We start from the raw sequence: 14613 nt of genomic DNA on the forward strand, positions 1-14613 counted from the left end.
AGTTGTAGAGCTACGGTAGAGCTACAACTTTGATTTAGAAATCAACAGCTAATTCTCCCTGGATCCTAAGTTGTATCAAGCCAAAGTTGGCTCGATCCAACAGGAATGGTATTCATGACTTAGAAAATTTTTCTAAGTATGAAATCAGCAGGGAAATATGACTTGTGGGCCTTGTTTGAGCATGTTCTAGCCATTTTCATGAGATGGTCATATTGAGACTTTTGTTCCTTGCTAAATTGACTACAACTTTGGTAAAGAGTGCATAGCCATGCAAGGTCTCTAGGTTGGTCTTTTGAATTAGTCAAACAGTGGCACTTTATAGGTCATTCTAAGTCAAACCTCCACTAGAGGGCATTTTAGTCATTTTGTTCCACATGAACAATGTCCCATCAATTACCCTAAGTGTAGTTAAGATGTATTAGACCATAATCAACCACTTTACACAAGTGCTATACCAACTTCTAATGATCACATGTGATGAAGCAACAAAACAATCAATTTCACTCTAATGTTGCAATTCCATGTTTCACATGCTTCATGACTTTGTTGAAATTTTAAACTTGTCATATTACTACCATGTTGCACTACTACCATTCGTAAGCAATCAAGTATGAAACAAACATAATTGCGAATGTTGCATATGCATGTTTCAATGACAATGGCATGATGAGATAGATGATGCACATGTTTATGAAATGAAATGCAATTTTGTAGAAGCCAAACACCTAGGGTGTTACAGATGGTGGAGGTTGGGACGCCGCCATGACCTCGGTGGAGCATTGCAAGCCTACGGCCATGTCTGCCAGCGGTGGGCGGGACATAGAGAGGGATGGTGATGTTCCCACACTAAGGAAGCGTGCCACGATCTCGGACGCCGTCGACGTGTGGGAGGCAAAGTGGACGTGGTTGCCACGCCCTTCGGAGGAGCGGGCTCGCACCACCGCATCATCGATCCCAGTGCCGGTGTGCGACCCACAATGCGGGGACACTCCACCAGTGGCTCCGATCGGCGTGCCTCGAGCCGGCGGCCACGGCAACTCATGGGCCGATCGGGAGCCGGCCAGGTTGATTCCCCCCCCCTCGATCGAGATGAGGGGGCATGGATCACGAGCTGTGAGCGACCCTCATCTGGCAGGCCTGTTGCCAGTGGGTCGGGGCTTCAGAGCCCTACCGCTTATATCTCGGTATGTATTCTTTGTTTTTTTATCTCATAGTTGAGTTTTTAGAGTGCGACTGGCCTGTTCTTTTTTACAGCGGCCAGATGCTGACAGGACTGAGCATCGCCCCAACCCCCATGTGGGTGGAGTGGACACCCAGCCTACATCGAGCCGTGGTGAGTGGTGGGGAGAGCAGGTCAGTGGCGGCGCATCCTTCCCCTCCAGGGGTGGTGCCTTCCTAGCCGGTCACAAGTACGGCGGTGGCGGTAGAGGTGATGGTGGTGATCCCGATGGTGGCGGAGGCTAGGTCGGAGGTGACCCTTGCGATCCCTCCTACAACAACTGCGGTGGAACAGGGGAGGGAGACCAGGCTCCCTGCCTCGCTAGTCGGAGGGCCGCACGGCTCACCCTCCCGGTTGGAGCTGGAGGTGTCGGGGGGAGACGCGGCCAGGACAGAGGTAGAACATCCGCTGCTGGGGCATGAAATCGAGATAGTGGAGGTCCTCTCTGATAGCAAAGTAGGTGATAGGGTGGAGCCGCCAGCGTCGTCATAGGAGCTGGTGGTGGTTCGGTCATCGGCTAGGCCCTCCAGCGGGTTGGGGCGACCACCGACCTAGTGTGGCCCTACCCCGAGGACCCGAGGAAGGTTCGGTTCATCCTTCAGGATGAGCAAGAAGTGTAGCTCTAGGACGTGCTTGGAAAGAGGGCTCGTGATGGAGTCCGATCTTGCCCAAACCAGGGCAAGGCTTGAGGAGGCCTTAGAGCGGCTCAAGTCCATCCATTAGGCGGTGATGGTCAACCTGCCCTACATCGTAGAGGTAAGTTTTCTATGTTCATCCTTGGCTCCTTGGTCTTTCACCGGTTGTCTCAGCACACCTGCTTCTTGCTTCGCAGGGCTTGGAGGAGATGTCAAGCCACAAGTCATGTTTTCTCAGGGAGGAGCACACTCAGATGGAGCAGGAGGCCACGGCATTGTGGTGGGTCACTGAGCTCAAGCTCCAACTGGAGTCCGTCCATCATGAGTCTCAAGATTGGGTGGCCGAGGCGATGGAGGCATGGGTGGTGGAACTACTCATGGTGGAGTGGGAGATTGCCACTGAGCGAGGACTTGAGGCGGCGAAGGCCTGCTAGGTGGAGACCAAGGCGGTGCTCCATAAGTCCCTAGTGGAGACCGAGGTGGCGCTCTAGAGTTCCCTGGAGGCACTGGAGTCAGAGCGGAAGGCCCAATCAGAGGTCGACCAGGAAGTGCTCACGCTCTGGGGCCAGATGCTTAGGGTGGAGGAGTCAAACGCCTGGCTACAATGGGTGATGGAGGCTCACCGTGCGGGCATGGCTAAAGGCACGCGCCAGGAGGACGTTGCCCAGCCTATGGATGGAGTGCAGCTAGGATCAAAAGCGAATGTCACCCCGCCTTCGACCGAGCCAAGCATTGCCCCATCGGAGAACGAGCAGCCCTTGTCTTCACCGGTTGCGCCGTCAGCCAATGCCGCCGGGTGGCCACAGTAGTATTTAAAGTAGAAGGAAATTAGCATATGTAAGGGATAAGTTCGTGGGGGACCCCCCTTGTAAATGTTTTTGTGTATTAATGAATACAATCAGTTTTGTTTTTGTGATGGAATCACTTCATTTGGGGAAGCTTGTCCCATCCATTCCTTATGTTTACCCTAGCATAACTTTGTTTTTTATTCTTTCTTTTGCACCTGCCCATAACCGTAGGTCATGGCAGGGTGTGATTGGTCGGAATGTTTAAAGCAAAGTTATGTAAGGTAATTAAAGGAATGGACTACCCTTTCGTTCGGGTGAAAAGTATTTACCATATGATAGTAAAAAAGAGAGGTGGTATCACACCCCCGTGGAGCCCCTGAGCGACCTGAGCCGAAGGTGTTTGGGTCAGGCTGCTTTGTAGGAGCAAACGTTGAATGAAAGAAAGCGGTAAGACTGAATTTTTAGGGGAAGAACTGACGTAACTATTCGATGTTCCAAGTGTTGGTGAGAACGTCGCTATTGTCGTCCTTTAGTCGGTAGGCGCCCGGTCAGATCACTTCGGTCACCGTATAGGGTCCTTCCTAAGGCGGAGAGAGTTTGCATTTCTTTTTGGTTTATTGAGTCCTTCAAAGCACAAGGTCTCCGACCTTGAGGATCCTTCCTCTGATTTTCCTATCATGGTACCTGCGGAGAGTCTGCTGGTAGCGAGCAGAGCGAATGACGGTCATCTCACGGGCTTCCTCGAGTAGGTCAACTGCGTCTTGTCGAGCCTTCGCGGCTCAGTCGCGGTCGAAGGCCTTCACTCTTGGAGCGCCGTGGTAGAGGTCAGAGGGCAGCACTGCTTCAGGTCTATAGGCTAGGAAGAAAGGTGTGAACCATGTGGATCGGTTCAGGGTCATTCGCAAGCTCTAGAGGCAGTCAAGTTTATGGATCAGGGACTCATAGCTTGTCCCAGAGAGGAATGCGCTGATGACGTCCACATCGACGACACCAGGAAGAGAGTTGCGCCACTTCGAGAACCTATGGATGTAATCCCATAGGGACTCATTAGGCTCTTGCTAGCAACTCTTGAGGTCCTAGGAGTTCTTAGAGCGGACATACGTCCCCTAGAAGTTCCCGATGAAGACCCTCTTGAGGTCCCCCCAGACGTGAATATTGTCATGTGGGAGGAATTCGAGCCACGCTTGAACATGTTCCCCCACGCAGATGCAGAGGTACTGGATGATGAAGTGGTCATCATCCACTCCTTCGGCTCGGTAGATGAGCTGGAAGTCTTTGAGCCATATATCGGGATTCGTCTCTATGGTATACTTGGTGATGTTGGTAGGCGGTCAGAAGCGCTATGGAAATGGTGCTCTCTAGATGTGCCAGCCAAAGGCCCATGGTCTTGGGCCATTTGGGCTGGGATTCTGGTCGTTGGGTCAGTGACCACGCTTGGGGTGCGTTTCACCGGTCCCCTCGATGGTAGCCCATGTCGTCTGCTCTCACCACTGCTCAATGGACATCATCATCATGCTGGGCCCGACATTGGTTGTTGATGACGTTATGAGCGTCTCAGTTCAGCCCAAGGCATTCACGCATGGTTGGCCGGTGTGGAGCGGGCGTCGAGTCAGGCCGTGGCGTGACTTTGCCCTCCTGTTCCATGCCCAGCAGCCGTAGTGGTGAGCGGATGGAGTGGTTGGACTGGCACGCCCCTATTCCTCTGATAGGGAAAGAGGTCGCGAGTCAGTGGCGCGACACGGAGCTTTCCGCCTATTGAACGACGACGGTCTCCACCAGCGCCCGGAGGTTCCGGTGGACCGCTTGCTCCTGTGGGTCGACAGGCTCAGGAAGGCCATGCAGAAGCATCATTGCCACGGCGATGTTCTGTCCAGCCCGAGCGAACTATGGAGGATCGTTCCCCCCATCGATGATGTTGCGCTGAACCTAGCGGGTGCGACCCCGGGCGCTGCTCGCCGGGTTATGCGCATGGGGCGCAGCGTGCTGCATCGAGCGCACTAGGTGCAGGTGGTGGATGGTTTTGCCGCCTTTGTCGTAGCTCCTCGCCGTGCTCCTATGCACATGAGAGGGCCTCTGCATGGGGGTCTATAGGGGTATGGGTCTGTAGAGACTCCGCCACCACCGGTGGATGTCCCAAAGCATTCGTCATAGCGTACTCCCAGGACAGAGGGTGGCTAGGTGCCACAACGTCGCCGATGCTGGAGGCGTCGCTCTCAACATCTTCATCCATGAGGTCGTGAAAAGCAACGAGAGCGTAGCTCGCCATCCCCATGAATTCGGATATGAGAGGGGGCGGCGCCAGCATCCTTTGGAGCCCCCGAGCGTCTACGGAGGACGCGAGGCCGTAGGGGAACCGATTGCATGGCGGTCACAGCGGGGACAACGGTGTCCCTCCGAAGAATCGATAGAAAATAGTAACTAGTGAGTAAATAACAGCATGTGCGTTACTCATAGTGAGGTTTGAGCCTAGCATAGGCTCGGAGCGAAGCGCAGGCACCTCGTCGTTGAGGTCACCGGGAGTCCTAGAGCCAACGAAGGGCGCCCCTCCGACGGGCGCCGAAATAAGTTCATTCTTGCGAAGGTGAAGCACACCGAGCCGATCGGCGATGAAGTCCAGGCTTCTGAAGAGGAAGGTCTGGGATGGCTCAAAGATGGGTGGAACCCATATCCCAATAGGTGGGAGTACAGAAAACTCCTATGAGCCAAAGCGAGTCATATCGCTTGAGCCCGCCATGGCAAAGATGGCGGAAAGGTGGGCCATCCGATGACCAAAAGCGTGAACATGCGGCATTTTCCCCATGGACGGCGCCGACTGTCGGTGCAGAAAGTGACCAACACGTAAATATTTATAGTTTTGCTATACGTTGTGATTGAATATGGCCTAGCACTAAATAACACAGGGTTTATACTGGTACAAGCAACGTGCCCTACGTCTAGTTTGAGTCGATCGATGACTTTATTCCTGAGCCCAGGTGTTCGAAGTTTGCTATGGGGTTACAAACGAGAGGGAGTAAGATGGGGGTGCAAGAGGTCCGGTGGGACTCTGGACTGAAGGGCCAAGAGAGACGGGAGCTCCTACGTGCGCTAAGTATTTGAGCGTGTGCTCTGTTGGAATCGTTAGAATCATAGGTTGTTCGACTCTATGGATTGATCTAGATTGATCCATCTATTGTTCGAATCGTTTGTTGGGAGAGAGCGCATCCCCTTTTATAGATGAAGGGAACAACCTTACAAGAGAGAGAGAGCGTATGCTACTAAGTCTTGTTGCCCACACCGTCGGGTACAAAATAATTGTAGGCACCCACAACACTGTTTATGTCAGACGCATGTGAGAGGTTTTACCTGTGTTCACCATGTATGGCAAATGACGGCGCCCACAACACTGTTGATGCCCAGAGGCGTGTGGGGGGTTTTACCGTGTTCGCCTGGAATGTGAATTGATGGCGCCCATAACACTGTAGGGAAAACGTCGGCGCCCGCAACACTGCTTGGGTTCTGACATGCCTGAAAGGTTGTAGGGCACCCTTCTAACATGCCTTGTCGGTACTGTCCTGCAGGTGTGCAGGGAACGGTCCTTGGTATTGCGGTTGATTTGAGCGCCCTTCCTTACTTGCTCCATTTGTTTCCTGGGTCCTCACCGAGCGAGCGTCCCCGGTCGGTTGGTCCCAATCGACTCCGACTATGCCAGTCAGAGAAGAGCCATAAGTAGAGGTTCGACGTATCCCCGATCAGAGACACGGGCCGGAGTCAGAAGCGGCGTTGGCCAGGCCTTTCGGTCGGAGTAGCGGGCCGAAGTCAAAAGCGAGCGCCGTTCCTTCTTGGCCAGACCTTCCGGTCGGAGAGACGGCTGGAGTCGGAAGCGAGCGCCGGTCGGAGAGGCGGGCCGAAGTTGGAGGAGAGCGTCATTCCTCCTTGGCCAGGCTTTCCAGATGGAGAAGCGGGCCAGAGTCGGAAGCGAGCATTGTCCTTTCCTTGGCCAGGCCTTTCGGTCGAAGAGGCGGGCTGGAGTCGGAAGTGAACGCCGTTACTCCTTGGCCAGGCCTTTCGGTCGGAGAGGCGGGTCGGAGTCGGAAGCGAGCGTCGTTCCTCCTTGGCCAGGCCTTCCGGTCGAAGAGGTGGGCCAGAGTCGAAAGCGAGCGTCGTTCTTTCCTTGGCCAGGCCTTCTATTTTTTGGGCCGGCCCTAGAGTTACGCGTCGTTCGCAATGTCGTTTGCTGGACCGAGCTGTTGCTCGGAAGCAGGTTCATGAGGGACCCTGGGTTTATGAACCCCACACGTATCTTTAGATCTATGTTTTTCTATAATTAATTTATAGCTGTAGTTTCTATAATCTAGTTGTGGTGAAATTTTTATGGTGGGCTAATTATTATATGTTTGAACTATAGTAAAAATTCCATACTCATTGGATCATTTATAGTTTAGTTATAGATTTATTTAGGTGTATGCTTGTTAAAAAGTATTTACAAATCTATATCTACGTTATACATGATTCAATGAGTATGAAATTTTTACTGTAGTTTAAGCACACAATAATTAGTCCACCATAAAAATTTCACCACAATTGGACCATGGAAACTACAACTACGGATTAATTACAGAAAAACTTAGATTTAAAGCTACAGCAAAAAATTTATACGAAAGCATATCATATTATATGTTCACTGTATAGATCTACTCATTTGGAGTGCAACAAAATTAGATTTTTTATTTTATAATTTACTATGATTTTTCAGAGATTTAGCCAAAAATAAATAAAAAATAAAAAGACAAACCGCCTTTGAAAACCTCTTATAACCGGTCAGGGAGGTAAAACGAATAGTTTTAAAAGTTTAGGGCGGTGGTTTACCCGGTTTTAGAGTTTAAAGAGAAAAAACAGACTTTTGCAAAAGTTAAAGAGGTAAGGTGGACTTTTTCCTATTATTACGAGGAAAAGTGCAGCTAGGTTGTAAAGGTCAAACCTTTAGGGAGTCCTATAAAAGTTCTCTCTCTCTCTCTCCTAAGATACTGAAACCTAATCTTGTCTATGTCTAGCTCAAATTTCTAATCTTGTCTGTCTAACTCAAATTTTTGAACAATTGGATTTATCTAACCACTTAGCTCTACCTTTTCCAATTTTGTTTTTTTTAAAAGAAACTTATCTTATGGAACAAACTGCTTGTATGTTGTGAAGATTATATTTTATTTTAAGGCTCCTTGGAACAAAGGAATTTTGTAGGAAAAATAAATTGAACTTCGAAGTACTAGATTTATCTAACCACCCAACTCTATCTTGTCAAGGAATATCTACTAGTGGAAGGCGTGCGCCCCTGCGCGCGTTGGTAAGACACAGGTAAGCTCACATTCGAAAATATATATTGAATCATTCAATGCAGAACCAACCGAGTTAGCAGTCAAATAGACAAGTAAGTAGTTGGTAACATTACACAACCATAGTAGATTAAGCATAGTCGAAGTAGCGACATAATGAGTACACGGAGTGACACGACGAAGTTTCTAAAGAGACTGATGTGTGTTTCCCAGGAGCCGTTGGTATATATGTACATAGGATTGAGATGGCAAAGCAATCACGGCTGCGTCTGATGTGATAAATATAACCTCGCACATCTCGCCAAATGATGAAGCAGCCATCTTGTTCCATGTTGTCACTCTGCAGCAGCAAGGACAATCAGTTTAAAAATAGTAGGTAGTTAGACCAGGGGGATCTCTCTTAATTCAGGTAGGATAGAGAGGAATGGTTGGTGCTTGGTAAACAGAAGCAGAAAGCTAAGAGTGTTACCAGTTCCTCATCTCCTCCTCAGTCGCTGCTGATGCAATTATAAAGGCCTGCCATGGCAGAGCACAATGCAGGATTCATTATCGCTCCCAAGTTAGTTACCCAATTAGCTACCTATGAATAATGCTACCTAGTAAGAGGCATATCAGTATCCTTTTTTTCCTTTTATTTTTCTTTTTTTGGCAAACTTATAGCCAAGAACTTCGGGATAATGACCAAATTGGTCCTTTAGCTAAATAAGTTGGTAAAATCTGAGTAAGAAAGAGGGGCATTCAAAAGAGAGTTGTATGGTTATCTAGCATGGCTGGCTATACATTGTATAATGAAGAATGGACCACGGGAAGCATTTCTGTGATTAGCATATGGCACACAAACAAGGGTACAATGTTGTGCTTGAGCAATGTCCCAGCACCCCAGTATCTGCTTTATACATAACTACATCCATTTCAGTTTAAAGAAGATAGTACATGTATATTGAGAAAATTGAAAGTGTTTCCACCCCTGACAGTTTCCACAGGCATTTCCAAGGTATAACAAACCATCTAGCCATTTTTCTTTCCCTCTCATTCTTTACATCATATCACTTTAATGGAATAAATGTACCATTTTAACATTTCTGCCAGAAAACAATAGATGGTATGCAGATACAAGAAAGGGAAGAAAAGATAGCTCACCAAATGGTCAAATTCCAAGATAAGACATGCTTCACATCTTCTTTAGTTGGGTTGCAGCCACACCTATCCCTCCTTGAGGTTAGGTCTGAGAATTATGTGTAGGTGTAATGCAGAATAGCAGCCTCCTCCAATTTGATTTCACTACATAATCTGCCATGTATAGAATTGTCTAGCAGAGGTCCAAAGATTAAAAAAAGAGGTGGGAAGATGTCAAATTGGAGGGCAAAATCGCGTTGATTAACTGTTCACATATATGACACACTGAGATAGTAACAAAAAGAACTTAAAATCTGCCATGTATAGAATTGTCTAGCAGAGGTCCAAAGATTAAAAAAAGAGGTGGGAATCAATTGACAGGAAACTAAAGGGAGGAAATGAACACATGTCGAAAGTATGTCACTGAGACGTCGATTGCCAAATTTGACTTGTTGATAAGTTGCCCTTTTGTGATATCAAATTGCGTTATTACTAAAACATAATACTGCAGCCATAAGCAAGGTTTATTTCCCTTGAATATCAACTAATGCAAACACCTAATACAAGCATGCAAGCACACTCCCTAATTTGACTCTGCTGGACATCTGCAGTGTGCAGTCAAGTATTCTTGAAAACTGATAAGCTAGAGAACAGTCACTGTTACTTACCTCCAATATGCTGACATAACAGATTTTAGCTCTTTAGGTATTCCCTCAAAAGTCCATTGCTGATCAATCACCATGACCATCTAAGATAAAGCCTGAGACTTGACAAACAAAAGGGAGCACCAGAAAAGCCGACATTCTGTGCAGAAAAAATTCAGTTATACATTGCACTATCCCTTAGAAAAAGTTGTCAATCCTTAGGGAACTGTTTAGGACACTGCAGAAACTTATCTACTTGAAGCAAGCAAATACAACTGATAGAAATTCCACTGCCAAACAAATGTGAACCAAACTGTGAAATCACAAAATCAGACAAAGGGAACATGACCAAGGGATTACCTAGGTACTCGTCCAGATCTCTTTTTTTTTCTTCCTTTCCATAGGAGTCCAACCTCACTGTGGCAGCATATTCATTATTGGGTCACCCTTGTCAGCTATCACTTTGACCTATATGTGTGTGTAGATGATATAAAATGTAGCAGGTGTAGGCAAACTGAACACACAGTTCTAAGTTGCAAGATAGTATCAGTGAACTAAAGGTAACAACAAGACATGACTGTATGAATGTCTTTTGCTGTGACTGTGAGCACACTCGCGTTAATGTTAGGTTGGACCTGATAATGGCAACGTCGATGGTTTCTGAACTAAAAAATATGACAGTATCTGTTCAAAATCAATTTGAAGTGGGGCAGTTTCAAGATTTTGCAATGCCTTATATCTCCGAGGTAGCAGATGGTTACTAAATTGCAAAAACAATAATTTCATCAGGCCTAGCATATCATGTAACAATATAGTCACTAAGTTTAAGAATGACGTGACACTGAATTTTCTGAACCTAGGCATTTGCACACTATGCATTGGGAAAAAAATCCTTACCACAAACGAGGCATGAAGGAAGTTACTAACCTGTAAATCAAGTACCTTGTGCTTCTTACTCTTCACCTAATACATAGGAACAAAGGCATGGCCACGATCTTCGGCATCACGCAGGCTAATGTAAATGCTTCTTTTTGTCAGACCCCTAGAGGTGACTGAATCTGGTCAAAATTAGGCTTTGTTCCCAAAAAAGGCAGCAGTTGATCTTCTAGGAAAACGAAAAAAAACACCAATCAATTGGCCCTGATGAATTATACGAAGACTATATGCATGGAATCGCCTAAAAAACAAGGCGCTTAGTAAACTTGTACAGATCTTGTAGAGGAAATTAAGCAGGCAACCACATGTCCATTGAATCGAGGCAAAAACAATGCAATAAGAAAATGCAGGTACGTTCCACAAAAAATAAAATAAACCCACGGTGAGCAACAAATCACTATGTTTGTTAGACAAAAAGAATCTATTGTTATGACATGTGAATCTGTAGGCAATGCTTTTTCTTCTGTTTATCTTTTTTACCAAAGATGAAGTCAGAATCTTAACAGTACATCATGTAGAGAATGATTGCTTCTTGTTTACCTCTCATCGCTTGATAACCAGTTTGAGATCTGGAGCCATTTCCCCCGTGCAGCCATCTCCAAAAAAAGAAAGTAACATTCATAATGGATCCATATGAGTTGGAGAAACATCGTTAGGTTCCCATTGTGCCCTGGCATAGAATACATTTGAAACAGGTAATATGGACATAATATATTACAGGGGACATCTCACTGTTACATGTATACATGGCAAAAATATATTCTTTAGCGAGAGCATGTATAAGTCGGCAAGGCTAAATAAAAGTTCATAGATAGGACGACGCGCATGGTAAAGGCGTATCCAGCAAGTAAACAACTGAGGAACTTATAACTGCAGTTGTTAACTATGCACCTTCTGTAATGCCAAAACAGATAATCTATGTACCTCCCCTTAGCTGTTTGATGCAGTGATGCTCCTTGATCATCATTTGTAATTCGCCAATCAATGTTGAAGGTAGGCACTGCCAGGCAACAGCATGACTGAACCACCAAGAGGTGTGATAGGAAGAAGACTGCAACAATCATTTTTTCCCTGAGATCAAACCCAGTGAACAGTTAGAAGGCGTCAGGTTGCATAAACCTCATAGCATATAGTAAGTGATATGATCATAAAAATTAGCCCATGTACTCCTCATAATTTCTATAATTTGCAGTGACCAATATATAATAAATTCCAGGTAGCCTGTAAATCAAGGTAGGCAAGATCTTTTATGGCCTGTTGAATATCGCTTCGCACCTATATTTTTCTAATCAAGCTGCAGATATAGAAACTCAGTGACTGTTTATGAGGTCTCAACCTGCACAAACTTCTACTAACCAATAATTGGTGCAATAGAGCATATGTTCCGCCACTCCTAGAATTTATAGTGATCTACATGTGATTTTCAGACAGCATCTGAATGAAAACAAACAAGGAAAATGGAGGAGTATTTCCTCTCCCACACTCCTACATATCTATTTTACAATCCAGGATGTAAGCTAGATATCGTATGCAACCTTCAACTCTGCCAAATATATTTCACAACTGTAACTAAACTGAAATGAAGTCTCGTAATCATATAACCTGAGGACCCATAATATACCATAAATATCTTACATAAAGCAGCACACAGGAAGAGAAGAGGAATTTTCATTGGCCCATTGGTAAACTCACCAATAGTTTGAGGAGTTGGCAGGATAAGATCCAGGATCTGTCATACCACAACACACCCACTATCCATTAAGGATGAAATGAGGCCTTCAGCTAGCCGGCGACCTGCACAATCAAGAAGAAATAAGCATCATTAGCTGCGAACATAAAGAATAGCCTGTGGGCAAATGACAACAGACGAAGAACTACAAACTAAGGATCCAAATCTAGTTCAAGTACAGAAAAGAAATATAGATGATTGAATATCTCCAAAGTCAGTTGAGCAGCAGCAGTGCCCTATACATAGTAAAACCCAAATGCCACAAGACAATGGGTTCAGCATAACAAAACAAACAAAGCCTGACAATTGGTGCTGTCCTCCCAGAGATGAACACAGAGCATGCAAACATTGGAGCAGCAGGTTTAGGCCAAACCCTAGAACAGGGGGCCTGTTCGCTGGTTGGTTTCTGGGCTGATTTGGGCTGGCTGGTGCTGGTTTGTTGTGAGAGAAAAATACTGTTGACTAGCTGATTTGGACTGGTTGAAACCAGCAAGCGAACAGTGTGGGGAGAAATCAGAGAAACGAAAGCAACATCACAAAATAAGAGGAAACGGGAGCACCTGAGACTGCTCTGTGCCAACCGCGGCACCGCCGGGGCCAACCCGCACCGAGGACACCCACCATGGGCGGCCACATCAGGAGACAAGGAGAGAGGGAGAGAGAGATGCGCACGCGGCGCAGGGGGCGCAGCGGCTGCGGCCACCAGCGGGCCCGGCAGCGCCGGTGCGCCGCCTCGCCGGAGGACGGCCATCGCGGGGGGCCCAATCGGTGCGCCGCCACACCGGGAGAGGAGAGAGAGGAAGGGAGAGAGAGAGAGAGAGACGCAACGGCGGCGGCGAAGCTAGGGAGGCGCGACAGCGGAGCGCCATGCCGGGCCGGGGTCGCCCGCCGCCGGGGCCCACGGCCGCGCGCAGCGTGGGGGGCGCCGTCGCCTCGTCCGCCGTCGCTGTCGGATAACAATAGATAACAAGAGCATATTCTCCGGCGCACATGGCTATCCACCATTCAACGGGACATCTAATTATTTGTCACTCTTACGGAGGCCGCCTCTCTAATTGCCAACTTTGTGGTGGCAACTACAAAAATGTCTCAGAAAATAGTAACTCGCCTAATTTTTTGCCATTTTTGCTGACGTGGCATGCCAGATCAGCCAGCCAGCTTGGGAACGGGTCGTTGACGCTCGAAGACCGAAGGCAAAAGACCATTCTGCCCCCACCGTGTATTGCTTAACGAGCGCCATCTCCTCCCATCTGCTCAGTCCCAACTGTTTTCGAAGGATCTCAGGGGCTAGACTGCAAATATAGTTTGACTGGACGGTTGAATAGCCAACAAAGATGACGTGGCTGCTGACCGAGTACGTGGCGCATGCTGATTGGAAGATAAAAGATGATGTGGCCTCAACATGACTTTGGTTGACCAACGGTCAAGATGAAATTGTGGCCGTCGATCTGGAAACGGATGGCCAAGAGGAGCCTCTGCTCTGGTTGTCTTCACAGCAGCAGGGACGTCGGCGTGGTGGTGCTCCCGTGCGGCGGGGGCTCGACGGCGTCGGCCGGGTTGCGGCTCCGGTGGCCGGGGACGCGCGGCGACCGGCGGAAAAGGAAGAGGCGACCGCGGCGTGTATGTTGGTGGTCCTCTTTGTCAGCAGAATGGCTCGGGGTGGTCTGGAGATGACGAACGACGAAGAGGTGCGGGCGGACGGTGGTGGCGGAGCTCGGTGGAGTTCGACGATGCGGCCATGGATCGACGATGAGGAGTAGCGGGGTGAGCTCGTGGCGACCCTGTGGTGCCGGCGAAGAACCGATCGAGTCCAGAGGTGGTGGGAGGTGGGAGATCACGAGCTCGAGCCGACCCGGCAATGGCGGCGACGGCGAAAGTTGGGGGTGCTGGCGCGGGAAAGAAGTTGCGAGGAGGGGCGTAGGAGCAGCAGCGTGCACTTGCGACCTCGTTCCAGTTTTTATAGGGAGATGAACGATGAACGTGGACGGGAATGAAGCTCGGTTCATTGCCATCAATGGCGGCCGGAGTAACGGACAGAGGAAATGGAGGAACGTCCATTTGATGTAGGGATATTGAAGAGCAACGTTATAGCAGCACTATTATGGAATTTAATTGCCGCAGGAGTAAAGGAGGTGGGCTCTTTGGAGCTCGGATTCTCCGTTAATGGAGAAGAGAGAGAGAGGGAGGAATTCCTGACGGAGGTTGAAGACAACATGACAGGTGGGCCCGCCCTGGCAGTG

General features: G+C 48.1%; 1 long non-coding RNA gene across 12 annotated transcripts; it reads right to left on the reverse strand.

The window, feature by feature from the left end:
• Window positions 1-8024: 8024 nt before the first annotated feature.
• Window positions 8025-13173, reverse strand: LOC136477029 (uncharacterized). Of its 12 annotated transcripts, none has more exons than XR_010763830.1 (7): window positions 12934-13173; window positions 12337-12438; window positions 10636-11715; window positions 10069-10176; window positions 9089-9868; window positions 8418-8544; window positions 8025-8288 (listed from the first exon to the last, which is right to left on the reverse strand). It is a non-coding gene; the product is annotated as an uncharacterized lncRNA (long non-coding RNA). The 12 variants fall into 12 exon arrangements; XR_010763837.1 differs by lacking the exon at window positions 12934-13173 and having other exon boundaries at window positions 10636-11240; window positions 11569-11715; window positions 12337-12830; XR_010763831.1 differs by lacking the exon at window positions 12934-13173 and having other exon boundaries at window positions 10636-11314; window positions 11569-11715; window positions 12337-12830.
• Window positions 13174-14613: the final 1440 nt, after the last annotated feature.

This window comes from Miscanthus floridulus, chromosome 8 (genome assembly GCF_019320115.1).
Source record: "Miscanthus floridulus cultivar M001 chromosome 8, ASM1932011v1, whole genome shotgun sequence".
Taxonomy (NCBI): domain Eukaryota; kingdom Viridiplantae; phylum Streptophyta; class Magnoliopsida; order Poales; family Poaceae; genus Miscanthus; species Miscanthus floridulus.